This window comes from Nicotiana tomentosiformis, chromosome 9 (genome assembly GCF_000390325.3).
Source record: "Nicotiana tomentosiformis chromosome 9, ASM39032v3, whole genome shotgun sequence".
Lineage (NCBI taxonomy): Eukaryota > Viridiplantae > Streptophyta > Magnoliopsida > Solanales > Solanaceae > Nicotiana > Nicotiana tomentosiformis.
The window spans coordinates 102,344,633-102,359,931 of NC_090820.1; the positions used below are offsets into that span (position 1 = coordinate 102,344,633).

At 36.6% G+C, this 15,299-nt stretch overlaps 1 long non-coding RNA gene across 1 annotated transcript in view; it reads left to right on the forward strand.

Annotated features, from left to right (window-relative positions):
• The first annotated feature begins 10,370 nt into the window (after positions 1 to 10,370).
• The window catches only part of LOC138899616 (uncharacterized), a 129,535-nt gene continuing 124,606 nt past the window's right edge, over positions 10,371 to 15,299 (forward strand). The window contains exon 1 of the long non-coding RNA XR_011411361.1: positions 10,371 to 10,573. This is a non-coding gene — a long non-coding RNA (uncharacterized lncRNA). The remainder of the gene's footprint in view (positions 10,574 to 15,299) is intronic.

Sequence of the window (15,299 nt, forward strand, 5' to 3'; positions counted from 1 at the left end):
ATTTCATGAATCTATGGTTATATTCATCGTTTAATTCGAGTTTAATGGAGGAAATGAGAATTTTTGTAAACACTCTTCAAAAATGGAAATTCAATATTTGAAGACGATTTATTATTGGAATTTGATGAAATTGGTATGGTTGAACTTGTATCGGAATGAGTGTTCGGATTTCGTAAAAATTATGTCGGGTTCCGAGAGGCGATCCCCGCGTTGACTTTTGTTGACTTTTTGGAATAAATTTTTAAGTCGACGTATTATTATCCGGAATTATTTCGGATGAATTTTGATGAAGTTGTACAATTAATTTGGATAGATTTGAGCTGTCCGGAGGTCAATTCAAGCAAGAAGGCGATTTTGGAATTTCGGCATAACTTCAAAAAGGTAAGTATCTTACCTAACCTTGAGTGGGGGAATTACTCCTTAGGCATTGAGTCTTATGTGCAATTTGTGTAATTGAAAACCATGCACGCGAGGTGACGAGTACGTACCTGGTTTATATGTGCAAATTACATTGGTTAAAATCCGTAGACGCCCTTATGTATTAAATTGGAAATTATTAGCACTTATTAAATCCTTGTTTTGTTGGATTTGTTTTTATATGATGATTTGATGCGATTGCTACCTTGATTTTTATGTGAAATATTATTTTGTTGAGTTGTTCACTCCCCGATATATTTGTTAAGATTTTTTACACATTATGGTCGATCCATGAGCTCCTTATTGTGAAAAATAATTTATTATTGAATTTGTGGCGAGTTGTAATATTTGAGTACTTGATGTGCAATTTGTGATAAATTATAATATTTGAGCACTTGATGTGTAAATCTCTAATATGTTGTAATATTTGCGCACTTGAGGTGCAATTTACTAGATGTGATATTGGCACGTTATATTGTTGGGAAGTTTTGTTCGGATGTTTGCACGAGGTTTCTGCCATGCTATTATTACTATTGATTTATGCACATGCCGCGTGATAAGGCGGACTATATATATATATATATATATATATATATATATATATATATATATATATATATATATATATATATATATATGGGGAGGAGGGAGGTTGCACATGTGGCGAGATAAGGTGGGAATATTATTATGCGCGGGCGGCGAGACAAGGCGGGTGTTTATATTATTATTGTGCACGTGGCGAGACAAGGTGGGTTATGTCGGGAATTGAATTGTGATGATTTGTGATAGCCTGGGGGCATTGTTATTTGTTGCATATTTACGTTGGGACTACGAGGCAGTACCTCGGGAGATTCCCTTATCTTGCATATTTACTTTGGGACTACGAGGCGGTACTTCGGGAGATCCTCATGTCTTGCATATTTACTTTGGGACTATGAGGCGGTACCTCGGGAGATCCCCCTGTCTTGCATATTTACTTTTGGGATTACGAGGCAGTATCTCGGGAGATCCCTTGTTGAGCATTTACTTTTGGGACTACGAGACGGTATCTCGTGAGTGCCCGCTTATTGAGATCTCTCTATTGTTGCACTTGTCTTTGGTTATTTTGTATTTCCGTGATAGGTCAATCCTTGTGATTTGTCGTGATGTATTACTTGATTTTGCTATGTGTTTGTATTCTTCGTTGTATTATGTTGGCTTGGGCTTTTTAATACGAGACTCTGAAGATTTATATTCCTGATTTTTATCGATTTTTGATGACTGAGTTATTTTATATAAAAGAAGTTACTATTATGTTTTAAACTAATAAGTTCTACATCTGAAGCAATAGATTATCTTATGCTTTATTTAAATTGAAATGTCATTGTTTTCTTTACTCAAACTATTTCAAAAAATAAACTCATTTCTTTGATGAATTCTTACTTGGATCAAAAATTATAAACTTACTTTATTGAAAATAAATTACTCATGCGGATCTTATATACATTGATATTTGGTACGTGAGTTGTCCGTGCGGTTATGAAAGAAATATGGACATGAGGTGCCAGGTAAAATATGATGATTTTATTATTGACACGTGAATTGTCCGTGTGGTTGTGATAGAAATATGGGCAGAGGGTTCAGTGGAAAATATGAAAGTGGGCTGAGACCCATAATTTTTATGATATTGAAATGAGGTATCAAATGGTGACTTTTACTTGAAAATATATTTATTCAAAAGAAGTATATTCGAAAGATATTTATCTTAAAGAATAATATGTGAAGATTTATATTAGAAGGACTTGATTAATTGGTTGTATTTGTGTTCCTTATTTATCTGAGCAATAATCATGATGTTCTTGTTATCATTGCTAGTTGTTTTCCAATACTATTGTATACTGCTACATTGCACATGTTATTTGACTAGTGAGTGTCTTGACTGTACCTCGTCACTACTCTACTGAGGTTACTCTTGATACTTACTGGGTACCGACTGTGGTGTACTCATACTATACTTCTGCACATTGTTGTGCAGAGCCAGGTAATGTGGAGTCAGTTGACCGATTGCTAGCAGTACGGATTTTGCTGTGGAGACTCAAGGTAAACCTGTTACTGCATTCGCAGGCTTCAGAGTCACCTTTGTTACACCCCGTACTTTAATATTAAGATAAGTCGTAGTAATCCATATGAGCTTGAAGGGATTAAGACCATTAATAAGATTATAAAAGATTTGTGATTATAAGACCCCGTAATTTTAACAGCTTTGATACTGTTATATACATTTGATATGGTATTTTGAGTGAAATATTTTTGTAAAACAGTTTGAAAAATATGATTTTATATAGTTATTAATATTACTACTTTCAATTACACACATAATATGAGAACGTTTATGAGATTTTCTTTACTTTAAAGATAGAAACTATTTTCTCACAAGAAAAGAAGGTTATCTTTTTACCATTTTAAGAAGTAAGCGTACGAAAATTTTACTCTTTATATGAGATTAGGAAAATTATAAGTTGAGAAAATATATGTATTTTTTGCATGGATGTTTTAATGAAATAATAGTGTATGTATTTATTTTATATGGTACCACATGAACATGATAGAAGGATGTATAAAATGTATTAAAAATAAGTAGAATTTTAAGTAATTTGAGACAATTCTTAATTATACGGGTAATTGGTTAATTACCAGGTAACGGGACATTACCTAATTACCTAATAAGTGGATAAAGATTAAACTTTTCCACCCCTATCCCCACGTGGCAGCATGCCACATCCTAAAGAAATGACTTTTAGTCATTTCTTATTAGGTGGCAAACTAATGTGAAGTTTTACACATTCATTTCATTCTTAATAATTTCCATATCAAAGACACTACAATGGAAAGTGGGGAACGTTAGCCATTTTGATAAGTTTCAACAAATTTCCTTCTCAAGACATTATAATCTTAGCAATACTAATAAATTTTCAACACAATTTCTTCCCACCGATTCTTACAAACATTATTATTTTCTAATCAATATTCTTGGAAGCGTAGTTTTTGTGTTGGACCATAGGGCATCACACAATAATTTTTCCTTGGAGCTTTGCCTTATTTAAAAGGCAAGCCATTTGAGGCCTTTCTTTAAGCTTTTGATGAGGTCACCTGTCTTTTCTTTCTTTCAGATGTGCCTTTATTCTACACAGTAGTTATAATCTACTTATATTTGGCGAGAGCAGTAATATTTTGAACGCATAGTTGACACTACTTTGCGCTCTTCTCCTTCGTCATCCAACCTATGTATACAAATATCATACGGATTTTTCCATACTTCGATCCGCCGTTACATACTTTGTCGCGTTTGACGTGTGTTGTAGGGATTGTCAAGAGAATTGGCTCAGGTATGTTAAGGCTATTCTTTATTTCTTTTGGCATGATCTATACGACACGAACGAAATGAACAAATGCACAACTTCCATAAATAACTCTATTCATAGAAATATTAGGGGTGTCTATATTCTTGATTTCCCACGTGAATTATTATTATATCTTCTATTCATGGGTCTCAGAAAAATACGTATTTGATAAAATTTATCCGACATGCATATTATGTTTATGACATTCCGAGAAAGTCTTATTAACGTATTTCTTATGTATTTCATGCATTTATACATGTACATTGACCCATGACTAGATGGCTTTATATACGTGTATATATATATATATATATATGGGATATGGAAAAAAAGGTTACGGCGTTATATACGCACCACCACCTGATCAGCTGGTATACGTTGATGATTTTGCCCACAGTGGCCGAGATGATATGATGGGATGCCCTCAGAGGCCTGATGATGTTATGAAATATGTACCTATGCACGATATGACATTCATACGCATATGCATGACACTATAATTATTTCATGATTTATAGAGTTATTCAGACTTACAGGTTGAGTCATTTACTCTATATTTCTTCCATGTCTATTATGTACTTATTTATGTGCCTTATATACCCGGTACATTATTCGTACTGACGTCCCTTTTGCCTGGGGATGCTGCGTTTCATGCCCGCAGGTCCTGATAGATAGGTCGAGAGTCCTCCAAGTAGGCTAGCAGCTTAGCGGAAGGTGTTGATGCACTCCATTTGCTCCGAAGTTGCTTATGTGGTCAGTATGATTAGGACATGTACTGATTAGTATGGCGGGGCCTTGTCCCGACCTTTATGACATTTATGTACTCTTAGAGACTTGTAGACAGATATCATGTATATGAAAGATTGTATGGCCTTGTCGGCCTATGTTCAATGTACGAGTGATTGTTTTGGTCTTATAGACCAGTATGTCAAATGTATAAATTTTTATATCAAACTGGGTCGTCTTATATTGGGTATTCCCTTATGTTTATTCTGGTTAGCCCATGACGTCCCATTTGGCCCATTTGTCAATGATAGTACGATAAGAAGAATACGTTACGTTGGTACTCGGTTGAGTAAGGTACCGGGTGCCCGTTGCGGCCCATAGGTTTGGGTCGTGACAAACATGGTATTATAGCAGTTCTGTCCTAGGGAGTCTAACAGCCGTGTCTAGTAGAGTCTTGTTTATGGGTGTGTCGTGCACCATACTTATAAGCAGAAGGCTACAAGGTATTTAGGATTGTCACTCTTTCTTCTTACTCTAGATCATGTGGTAGAGCTCAATTGTAAGAACTCAATTTCCTAAACTCTATCTTATTCGTAATACAACGATGCCTACATCGAGAAAGATGGTTGGTAAGAGATATAGCTGTGGAAGAGTTGAGTCAGAGGAACTCAATTTTTGCATCATTCTTATGGTGGATAAATATGAGATATTCAGTAGATTATGTGTACACTAAGACGTATAAGCCTCTTGATAAGGAACCTTAAGGCAAGAACATTTATCCACCTTTATGGTGAAAGACAATGAGGGTTTCAGAAGATAAATACAAGTTTCAAGAAGTAAAAGAAGCAAGATGAAAAAGGGTACGAGGTATCCAGTTAATAAAGATTATTATTACTTACCATTCAGGAAGGGAGATATAAGCATTTTGAGTTACCTTCAACAGTGACAGATGTATGTACAATCGGCCACACCGATCTAAGTTATGCCCTATGGGAGCTAACAAACATAGTTTAAGAGAAGGACGAGTTATCAGGATCCGGCTGGGGATAGAGTAACCTAAAATAGTAGATGGATTGGTAGAGTTAGTTGACGTTTCCGAAGGATAGAGCAAACGTGGTAATGGATCTCCTTGTGAGTCACCTCAATGGTGCACCCTAAAATAGTACAGCTAGATATGAGTACTACAAAGATAAGCACTGGAAGCCTAGAAGGGATAAATATTACCTTAGTGTGGCTCCCATCCCTGGTAGAAAGAGAATGTTAGGCAATTCGAGGAGCCAATGGATGGAGCAAAAGGGGCTAAAAGCAAAAGAATATTTTGTTTAAGTTTTTAGAATAAAGTGATAGACAGAAATGTTAGCAGAAAAATAAGAAGAGAGTTAATAAAGCAATATGAGTAAAATATGGTACATGGATGACAACGGTAGATCAAAAAGACGACAGTATTACAGAGTCTATTGTCAAGTGAAGGAAAAGACGAGAGGTGACAGGCCTTGAGACAACAAAAGAGTATAGGCCATAAAGCCATATCCTCATTTCGAGAAATAAGTTTGTGACTCTAACGCGACTACGAGAAGGAAAAGTTAGACTCCAGAATAATAGAAATCAGTATGGGCTGGTGAACAAGATAAACTAAACATGAATTAGGGACTGAGTGATTTGATCATGGTCGGCATCATGAGAATTTCAGATTTCATTCTGGCTATAATAGAATGGACAACAGAGGAAGATTCATGAGAAATTCAGAGAATAGTCATTCAGGAAGACGTTTCGCTAAAGCAAATAATATAAGCAAAGTTAAGCTTAAGGTACTGTATGTGCCAGTTATGCTAAGTGTCACCCTCGTGAGTAAGGAATTTTATTATCTTTGATACAGAAGGATTACCGCAAGGCGAGTAAGGGTCATCAATAATGTGATAAGATACCAAAGATAAAGAGGTAAAATATCTACAGGTAGATCCTCGTGGCTTCAGCTCTTAGTACTTCCCTAAAGGGGGGGAAAAATATGGAGTGATATGGCATTAAGTCGGAATTAAGTGGTTCCAGTGACTATGGAATGGTAAAGGAAGAATGCGATAAAAATGAAAAAGGAATTAGATGGCACTTACCCAAATCTTGTAGATATGCTACGATTCCAGAATATTGTGCAAGCACGACGTCAAGGAGAGGAAGTAAGGGTTCCTGCCCAAGCTATTATTAATAAATAAGGAGCCAGTGCGAGACGTAAGTTAAGACAAAGGAAATAACCCGAGAAAGATTACGCGAAATATTGAGATGAGAATGGGCCAACGAGTAGTTAGTAATTGAGCAGGAAGAGCCTAGTTATGGCTAAACAGGAGGTTACAGACGAGTCAACAGATCGTGTAAGATAAATATAGTAAAACCCTATATAGTGAATTCAGCCTCGGAGTTATGACATCGTGATCATTGAGAAATATTTAGATAGGAGTTGGGATAGTTAAAGGTACCATATGAGTGTTACAGAGATAAAAGAGAGTGCCACTGGGAAGTTAGTCAAAATATCAAGTTCAGAAGCAACCAAAGCACAAGGGGGTGGAAGTAAGTAACTACGGATAATTATAGGCAAAGAAGGACATCAAAAGGTCCGTCGAGTATGCAATGTAATAAGCTCACAGCTTTACAAGAGTTAGAAGATCCTCCCTAAATACTACAATGAAAGACTATTTGAGGAAGTAAGGAAGAAGGCTTCAACCTAAGCTCAGATAAGCTAAGTATGCACCCAACAAAGGGGCAAAAAGACCAGGAAAAGCAACTACTTACATTTGAAGAAATTTCAAATAGAACGAAAGGAATTATTCGATTAATGATCAGCCGTAAAAGACTCTGGTATGAGTTAAAAAAAGGAATTGGGTCCAGGTCATAGACAAAGGATTGAATCATTACAAGATTGTATCATGGTTTTCCATAGCATCCATGAAAGGCTAAAGTAATAACTAAATTCCATGAGTTGCAGATCGGAAGATAGCTTAAGCCTACATAAAGGCTGGTCAGAAGGAAGAGGAAACTAAAGAGTTACATCAACCAAGTGAATCATGAGTTTGATTATTGGCCCTAGAAAATTATAAAAATCGTATTAAGAACATTGCAGAATCGCTCTTAATATTAGAGGTACAAGAGAGTAAAGAAGAGTTAGAGACGATGCGATGTCTCACTTGATGTTCCAGAATAAACAAAAGGAAATCTATGGTACAAGCAAGTTGAAAGGAGGTTGCGAATAGTATAAATGGATATGTGTAAGTGGCAAACTAAAGTATGGTAAAGCGACAAGGTTTTAGGAAGCGAGGAATAAGGATAAGAAAGGGTGAGTGAGAAGGTGATGAGAATGGATAAGTCCTCACGATTAAGCCCATGAAAACAAAAAGAGCTAATGGTTTCTCTAAATTATATAAAGCTTAGTATAGCCTGAATGAACTCAAAGGAGTCTAAGACTAATGGTATTTAGAAGAAATGGAATGCTGCCCTGGTGGTAGAATGAGGGTGTAAGTGTGATGAATAAAGAATAACGCATGGTCCTTCGATTGAGTAATGACTTGAAGGAGATTAAAATACACACGTAAGGTGAATCGCTTTGGGATACTATGAAATACGGTTATGGAAGTATAGTATCATCCCTAGGTGGATCTTCTGTTTCCAGATCATGCCATAGAGCTGAGTCGTAAGAAGTCAATATGAAGCTTTCGCCAGGTTTTGTATGCACCAGAGGTGCAGGTATTATAGTAAAGCCTTAATGCATAATTTCCACTTATATGGAAGGGAAGTTATGAAAGAAACAGAAGATATGATGCAAGATTTAAAGGTAAGTAAAGTAAAAGTGAAGAAGATACGAGATACTCAAGTATAAAAGATTGTGAATAGTCGAGACTTCAGATATAGTTTGGGTTTTAGTTAAGTATACAGAGGAGACCCTAGCGAAAGTTTTGAAAATCTCAAAGAGTTAACATTCGAGAACGAATGTTTCTAAAGGGAGGAAGGATATTACACCTCGTACTTTAATATTAAGATAAGTCGTAGTAATTCATATGAGCTTGAAGGGATTAAGAAAATTAATAAGATTATAAAAGATTTGTGACTATAAGACCCCGTAATTTTAATAACCTTGATACTATTATATACATTTGATATGGTATTTTGAGTGAAATATTTTTGTAAAACAGTTTGAAAAATATGATTTTATATAGTTATTAATATTACTACTTTCAATTACACACATAATATGAGAAAGTTTATGAGATTTTCTTTATTGTAAAGATAGAAATTATTTTCTCACAAGAAAAGAAGGTTATCTTTTTATCATTTTAAGAATTAAGCGTACGAAAATTTTACTCTTTATATGAGATTAGGAAAATTATAAGTTGAGAAAATATATGTATTTTTTGCATGGATGTTTTAATGAAATAATAGTGTATGTATTTATTTTATATGGTACCACATGAACATGATAGTAGGATGTATAAAGTGTATTAAAAATAAGTAGAATTTTAAGTAATTTGAGATAATTCTTAATTATGCGGGTAGTTGGTTAATTACCAGGTAACAGGATATTACCTAATAAGTGGATAAAGATTAAACTTTTCCACCCCCATCCCCACGTGGCAGCAGGCCACATCCTAAAGAAATGACTCTTAGTCATTTCTTATTAGGTGGCAAACTAATGTGAAGTTTTATACATTCATTTCATTCTTAATAATTTCCATATCAAAGACACTACAATGGAAAGTGGGGGACGTTAGCCATTCTGATAAGTTTCAACAAATTTCCTTCTCAAGACATTACAATCTTAGCAATACTAATAAATTTTCAACACAATTTCTTCCCACCGATTCCTGCAAACATTATTATTTTCTAATCAATATTCTTGGAAGCGTAGTTTTTGTGCTGCACCATAGGGCATCACACAGTAATTTTGTTTTGGAGCTTTGCCTTATTCAAAAGGCAAGCCATTTGAGGCCTTTCTTTAAGCTTTTGATGAGGTCATGTGTCTTTTCTTTCTTTCAGATGTGCCTTTATTCAATACAGTAGTTATAATCTACTTATGTTTGGCAAGAGCAGTAATATTTTGAACTCATAGTTGACACTACTTTGTTCTCTTCTCCTTCTTCATCCAACCTATGTATACAAATATCATACGGATTTTTCCATACTTCGATCCGCTGTTACATACTTTGTCGCATTTGATGTGTGTTGGAGGGATTGTCAAAAGAATCGGCTCTGGTATGTTAAGGCTATCCCTTATTTCTTTTGGCATGATCTATACGACACGAACGAAATGAGCAAATGCACAACTTCCATAAATGACTCTATTCATAGAAATATTATGGGTGTCTATATTCTTGATTTCCCACGTGAATTATTATTATATCTTCTGTTCATGGGTCTCAGAAAAATACGTATTTGATAAAATGTATCCGACAGGCATATTATTTTTATGACATTCCGAGAAAATCTTATTAACGTATTTCTTATGCATTTCATGCATTTATAAATGTACATTGACCCATGACCAGATGGCGTGTGTATATATATATAAATGTACATTGACCCATTTATAAATGTACATTGACCCATGACCAGATGGCGTGTGTATATATATATATATACATATATATATATATATATATATATATGTATATGGGATATGAGAAAAAGGTTACGGCGTTATATACGCACCACCACCTGATCAACTGGTATACGTTGATGATTTTGTCCACAGTGGCCGAGATGATATGATGGGATGCCCTCAGATGCCTGTTGATGTTATGAAATACGTACCTATGCACGATATGACATTCATACGCATATGCATGATATTATAATTATTTCATGATTTACAGAGTTATCCAGACTTACAAGTCGAGTCATTTACTCTACATTTCTTCCATGTCTATTATGTACTTATTTATGTGTCTTACATACCCGGTACATTGTTCGTACTGACGTCCATTTTGCCTGGGGACTCTGCATTTCATGCCCGCAGGTTCTGATAGACAGGTCGAGAGTCCTCCAAGTAGGCTATCAGCTCAGCGGAAGGTGTTGGTGCGCTCCATTTGCTCCGGAGTTGCTTATGTGGTCAGTATGATTAGGACATGTACTGATTAGTATAGCGGGGCCCTGTCCCGACCTTTATGACATTTATATACTCTTAGAGGCTTGTAGATAGATGTCATGTATATAAAAGATTATATGGCCTTGTCGGCCTATGTTCAGTGTACGAGTGATCGTTTTGGTCTTATAGACCAGTATGTCAAATGTATAAGTTTTTATATCTAATTGGGTCGTCTTATATTGAGTATTCCCTTATGTTTATTCTGGTTAGCCCATGACGGCCCATTTGGCCCATTTGTCAATGATAGTACGATAAGAAGGATACGTTACGTTGGTACTCGGTTGAGTAAGGTAACGGGTGCCCGTTGCGGCCCATAGGTTTGGGTCGTGACAACCTTCTAATATTGTACTTGCACTGTTTTATCTATATTTCAAAACAATTATATTTATAGGCTTTCTAGTAACTCAATAGAGTTTATGACTTGTACTATCGATTTGGGAATTGTAAATTCTAATAATGAATTTCATTTCAAGTTGTTAGATACTATTTATTATGGTTGTCATTCAGTAAATATTAGGTTTACCTAGTCTCTAAGACTAGGTGCCATCACGATACCCAACGGAGGGAAAATTGGGTTGTGACAAGTTGGTATCAGAGCCCTAGGTTAATAGGTGCTACGAGTCATAAGCGAGTTTAGTAGAGTCTTGCGGATCGGTACAGAGACATTTGTACTTATCTTCGAGAGGCTACAAAACTGTTAGGAAATTTTCACTTCTTTCATTCATGTCGTGCGGAATTTGTTGAATTTGGAATTTGAGCCTTTGTATCTCTATTCTCTCACTGATGGTGAGGACACGTGCCACCGGGTCAGCTGAGCAGGCACTCGCACATTCTGCTAGGGCCGCAAGAGGCCGGGGCCGAGGTAGAGTGTAACGACCCTAATGTTCGTTTTGAGCCCTAACACGTCGTTCATCAGTTTGAGGCCATGAGTAGATTCACTTCAGGTATCATGACTTGTACGCGTTGTCAGAATGTGAATTTCGGAAGTTCAGAGTTGATTTGGAAAGAAAATTCTTATTTCGGAAGCTTTAAGTTGGAAGAACTGAATAAGGTTGAATTTTTGAGTAAACGACCTCAGAATCAGGGTTTAAAGGTTCCAACAGGTTCGTATGATGATTTTGGACTTGGGCGTATGCTTGGATCGGGTTTTGCATGACCCGGGAGTGTTTCAGCGCCTATTGTGAAAGTTAGCATTTTGGAAGAATTTCATAAATTTGGGTAGAAGTTCATTCCAATGTTATCGATGTCCGTTTGGGATTCCGAGTCTGGGAATAGATCCGTATGGTGATTATGGTATTGGGAGCACGCCCGGAAGTGGATTCGGAGGTCCGTAGGTCATTTTGTGATCATTTGGCGAAAGTTAGAAATTTGAAGATTTTTTAGAAGTTTGACCGGAAGTGAACTTTTTGATATCCGGGTCCGATTCCAATTCCGGAAGTTGGAATATGTCCGTAATGTCAAATATAACTTATGTGCAAAATTTGAGGTTAATCGAATGTGATTTGGTAGGTTTCGGCATCGGATGTGGAAGTTAGAAGTTCAATAGTTTATTAGGCATGAATCGATGTGCAATTAGTATTTTTGATGTTATCTGGTATGATTTGAGGCCTCAAGCAGGTACGTGCTATGTTATGGAGCGAGTCGGTGTGATTAGACAGGGTCCCGGGGGCCTCAGGTGTGTTTCGGGTTGTATCGCGCTCTTATTTGATGCTTCAACGTCATTTCTTTGGACATAAAGGGTAACACATTGAGCAAATGACCTTTGATTTATGATTTGATTGAACCATTAGATCCGTATCGTAATTACGGAGCCATAGCAAAAAGAATCATCGAATTTAGACATCGTATGAGATAGTTATGCACATTTTCGAATCGGGAAAAACTGCCGGTTTCTGGTGTGGTCGCAATTGCGAACATTTCTATTGCATTTGCGATGCCCAGTTCGCAATTGCGAACTTTTTGTCGCAAATGCGACCATTTCCAGCCCTGTTCTTGTTCGCAATTGCGAAGGCTTCTTCGTTTTTGCGAGGGTTCGCAATTGCTAACCCCGGAATCGCAAATGCGACATCTGCAGCTTATTTTCAGCTGTGTAATTCGGGTTTTTGCTTTATTTTATCATATTTTGAACCCTAGGTCCGAGAGTGGACGATTTTGAGAGAGGATTTTCTTATCAAATCATTGGGTAAGTGCCTCTAAATAATGTTTAATTATATTTTTTGATTATACCTTAGATTTAACATCAAAATTCATGAGAATCTAAAGGGAAATTTGTAGAAAAATTGAGATTTTGAAGAAAACCCTAAAAATTGGTATTTTGGATTTTGACAAGTGGTATTTGGGCAAGGAATTGGAAATAAATCATATATTTGATCTTGAAGGGTTATGGGTAAAGTTTATCTTCGAAAATTTTCGGAATCCGGACACGTGGGCCCGAGGGTGATTTCATCGACTTTTCGAGCGGAGTTGGAAATTATTATAAATAGGATTATAATGTGTATTAGGGTATATATTTATGGATTTGCACATTTATTGACTAGTTTTGGAGCGACGGGCATCGGTTTGAGTTGTTGAAAAGGATTTGGAGTCGATTATGGAATTTCGGAGCGAGGTAAGTCTCCTTTCTAACCTTGCAAGAGGGAATTTACTCCATAGGTGAAATAAATCAATATGTGCTCCTATTTGTGGGGGCTATGTATGCACGAGGTAACGAGAGTCCGTGCATAGCTACTATTATGCTTAAGTCCGGGTAGTCTAGGACCCAAAAGCATGCTCTACTTGTAATATTCACAACCTTGTCAATTTAAAAGCCTAAATCATATCGAACTTGGTAAATAAACTTTCTAAAAAGCGAAACATCATTTCTTGACTGTTAAAAGAGAAATTGTCATTTCCTTGGATAATTCCCCCTTGATGAAGTCTTGATTGACTGTTTGAATGTGTTTATCTTTGTGGAACGGGCCGAACGCCTCAGCAGATTAAAAAGATGCATCTATGGTTCGCGTCATTCGACCCTCTGGTAGTGCACAGTTTAAATATATGTTGGATCGGTCCGTACGACCTCGACATGACTTGAGCATGCTTGTATTGCTTGCCTTGAAATTTATAAATAATGATATTGCCTCTCGACCTGAGTTAAATTGTTAAATAATCGGAGATAAATTTGGAGATTTCTTAATTATGAAAGAACTGCTTACTTACTTCAAAATATTGAGCTTACAACCGTTCATATAATCCATACTTAATTATATCATTGACATCCCATTTATTGCCCATAATATGTATCGAAGTCGAACCTTCGTCACTACTTCTTCGAGGTTAGGCGAGATACTTACTGGGTACGCGTTGATTTGCGTACTCATACAACACTTGCTGCATATTTTTTTGCAGGTACACATATGTTTAGCGGCCTTGTGGGCGCAGAGGCGCGATTATGGCGGGGACATAGGTGAGCTGCTTTCTATTCGACGCACCGCAGTCAGCAGAGTCTCCTTCAGAGTATTGTGTTTTCTTTCCTGTCCAAGTTGTATTCCGGACAGTTATTGTATTTTATTTTAAATTTCTAGAAAAGGCTCATGCATTTGTGACACCGGGTTTTGGGTTGATTATAGGGTGTTCACTATTGGAATTGGAAAATATTGTTATTTATTCTGTAAATTCATCTTTTACTAGAAAATTGAAGTAAATTTACGATTTCAAAAATATTAAAATGAGGATTTAGTTAACTATTTAGTGTTGGCTTGCCTTACGGTGGAGTTCGGTGCTACCACGACCTTTATGGATTTTGGGTCGTGACAACATGGTATCAGAGCACTAGGTTCACTTAGGTCTCACGAGTCATGAGCGAGTCTAGTAGAGTCTCGCGGATCAGTACGGAGACGTCTGTACTTATCTTCGAGAGGCTACAGGACTGTTAAGAGTAATTCCCTTCTTGATTCCTTATCGTGCGATTTGATTCCTTTGAGGCTTATGCCTTCATTTCCTTCCTATTCAATCTTATGCGACCTAAAGCGCTTGTTATAAATCGGGAATTGAGGAATTGTAATGGTACTACAGATGTGGTGCAGGATGTTTCTCCCTACGCATTTGATTGGGCTATTATCGTCGCCTTGCGGAAGATCGTTCTATTGTTTCAGCTTAGTATCAGTACCACCTAAAGTTTTGAGATTTGGCATTGATTGTTATGACGATTTGTGTTGTTATCGCATAGTGATGGTCTAATGGTAGGATGTTTGTCTATGCGTCAAAGCAGTGAATGACTTGGAAGGAGGTTTACTCAGTGCATGATTCGGAGATTCAATGCTTTATTTCCAGCATAGGAGAGACAATCAAACTAAAAAGTTTTAGATTTGGGTTGATAGAGTAACGAGACTTGGTATTTTCGAGCGTGGTGGACTTTTCATCTGTGATGTGGTGTCGTTGTCCTCGTTGGATGTGTTAAGCTCGCCGGTGTTATGGTCTTCATCAATTTTCCGTCAGAGCAGGGTATTGTGAAATGGTGCTGGAGAAACAGCTATGAGATATCGCAGTGTGCGGTTGTTCAGGATCGAATCGGTGTTCCTCGTGTTGATGACTCGAGATGGATGATCTTCTACGAGGTTTAGAGTTGATGGTAATTTATTAGTTTAAGTGCTACAGAGATAGATTTTGATTTA